The sequence below is a fragment of the Myotis brandtii genome, unplaced genomic scaffold (genome assembly GCF_000412655.1).
Source record: "Myotis brandtii unplaced genomic scaffold, ASM41265v1 scaffold923, whole genome shotgun sequence".
Taxonomy (NCBI): domain Eukaryota; kingdom Metazoa; phylum Chordata; class Mammalia; order Chiroptera; family Vespertilionidae; genus Myotis; species Myotis brandtii.
In genome coordinates, this window is record NW_005371804.1 from 4,354 (window position 1) to 7,021 (window position 2,668).

The window sequence follows — 2,668 nt, forward strand, 5'->3', positions numbered from 1 at the left end:
GGGAAGGGGTGGACTCAGGCGGGCAGTGTGGACGCCTGGTTCCCCGGGAAGGGGTGGACTCAGGCGGGCAGTGTGGACGCCTGGTTCCCCGGGAAGGGGTGGACTCAGGCGGGCAGGAGTGGACGCCCGGTTCCCAGGGAAGGGGTGGACTCAGGCGGGCAGGTGTGGACGCCTGGTGCCCAGGGAAGGGGTGGACGCCAGGTGCCCAGGGAAGGGGGTGGACTCAGGCGGGCAGGTGTGGACGCCTTGTTCCCCCAAAGGGAGTGGGCCCCGGCGGGCAGGTGTGGATGCCTCGTCTCTGCCTATTAACCTCTCCCTATAAAGTTGGATTTCTTTGGACAAAGAACATCTGATGACAAAGCAGTTCATGCTCGGTGTAGAGAATTTAGAATGAACAGGAAAGTGTAGAGAAAAAGTAAAAATCACCTAGATGATGGAATGTGTAATTAGCAAACATATATTTTTTCTTCTCTTCTACCTCCCCCGCCCCCCCCATTGTATCCACTGCCTTGTACCCTTGTAGGTGTGAATCCTGTTTCCTTAGGATAAGTTCCCACATGAGAAGTTGAAGGATCAAAGGATATGCCCAGTTTGGGGCTCTCTGAAGGTAGATGAAAGTTTGCCTTCCAGGCAAATGTTTCCAATCCTCAACCCACATTGGGAATAACCTTATTTCTTTTCAAAATTCCTGTTTTATTGTCAGAAATGGACATCTTTGATTTGCTGCACTAGAAAGGATAGGCATTTTCCCATATTGCTAGTGACCATTAGTACTTTCTTTGTGACTTGCCTTTTCTGGCCTTTTGCCCATTTTTTCACTTGGTGTTTGTTCAACTTTATAAAAAATGATTTCTTAAGAATTTCTTAAAAAATATTTTTTATTGATTTTTTTTTATTTTTTTGCAGAGAGGAAGGGAAAGGCATAGAGAGTTAGAAACATCAATGAGAGAGAAACATCGACCAGCTGCCTACTGGGGATGTGCCTGCAACCAAGGTACATGCCCTTGACCAGAATCGAACCTGACACCCTTCACTCTGCAGGCCGACACTCTATCCACTGAGCCAAACCGGTTAGGGCTCTTAAGAATTTTTGATGTTCCATGAAACTCAGGTCGGTGATATATGTTGCAAATATTTCCTCCAGCCAATTACCTTTTAATTTTGCTTACAGTGTATTTTGATATTTGTGTAGTCACATTTATTGCTTTTCCCCCTTATGGTTTGTGCCTGGGAGGAAACCATAAGACAAAATTGGTTTTTCCGTAATAGGGGCAGTGCCCATTTCCAAGCAGACCGTTTCGTTCCAGCGTTGTAGGGGTGGGTAGGGCAAGGCTTTTCCTTCACGTCACCACCCCTGCCTCCATCTGCTGTTAGATTGCCCAGCCTCAGTTTCATCGGTCCTGTGTTCCTACAACCTTAGTCGGTGAGTTCTCCTTATCGGATGGCTGGTGGTATATATTTGTTGTTGGGGAGCATCTCCAGGTAGACATGCATTAGACAGGTGTCACCCTAGCCTTGACATTCATGGAGAGACGGCGAGTTCATGGCTGGTGGTCTGCCCAGGACAGTAACAAAGCCAGCAGTTTACTGTGAAGGGACCATCCCAACACTGGTTCTCAGGACTGGAGGAACCTAAAAGATGGTGTCTCAGAACTCCCTTTCCCGTATGAATGGTCTCTCCCTGTCTTTTTTACTAGTTTTTCCAGCCTTCTCTTCTGCCTTTGAAAGGGGTGCTTCCATCTCAGATGGAAGGAAGAGAGGCCTTGGGGGTACAAAGTTGAAGAACTGCCTTTTAGGTATGGTGGTCACCTCCATCCTGCTACATACCAAACATGCGTTTCTTTCTCTGTATTAGTTTCCTAAGGCGGCTGTAACAAATTGCCACAGACCTGTGTGGCTTAAAACAACAGAAACGTCTTCTCTCACAGTTCTGGAGGCCAGAGGTCTGAAATCCAGGGCCATGCTCCCTCTGAAGGCTCTTGGAGAGAATCCTTCCTCCCTCTTCCAACTCCTATTGGCTCCTGGGGCTCCAATCGCTGCCTCTGTGTTCACATGGTGTTTTCCTCTGTCTCTCCATGTGTCTTCTCTTCTTACAACGATACCAGTTCCTGGATTTAGAGCTTACCTGAGATCCAGGATGATTTCACCTCAAGATCCTCAACTCGTTTCATCTGCAAAGACCCTGTTTGCAAATGAGGTCACATTTTGAGGTTTTGGGTAAACATGAATTTTTTTTGTGGGGACACTATTAAACTCACTGCAGTTACTGTGGTGGTCACTACTGTTGTTCTACATAATGAAAATATGCCTTTATTTCTGGTTTTATATTACTCATGAAGTTAGGTAAATCAAAACATAGCATCTGGTTTCATTATTCATGAGATCATCTGAGGAGCTCTGTGAAGCTTGGAGCCAGTACCTCATGCTTTACATTCAAATGAGGCCAAATCCTCCTTTCATAATGTACACATATATCAGATCATGCTGATGTACAGTTTAAATATCTTAAAGTTTTGTCAATTATCTATATACTAGAGCCTGGTGCACAAAATTCGTGCACGGGGCGGGGGGTCCCCTCGGCCCAGCCTGCACCCTCTCCAATCCAGGACCCTTTGGGGGGGCAGTCGGACATCCCTCTCACAATCCGGGACCACTGGCTCCTAACTGC

General features: G+C 46.9%; 1 long non-coding RNA gene across 1 annotated transcript; it reads left to right on the forward strand.

The window, feature by feature from the left end:
* The first annotated feature begins 1,017 nt into the window (after positions 1–1,017).
* Positions 1,018–2,572, forward strand: LOC106724670. The gene is made up of 3 exons (XR_001360509.1): positions 1,018–1,423; positions 1,698–1,796; positions 2,106–2,572. It is a non-coding gene; the product is annotated as an uncharacterized LOC106724670 (long non-coding RNA).
* The last annotated feature ends 96 nt before the right edge of the window (positions 2,573–2,668 follow it).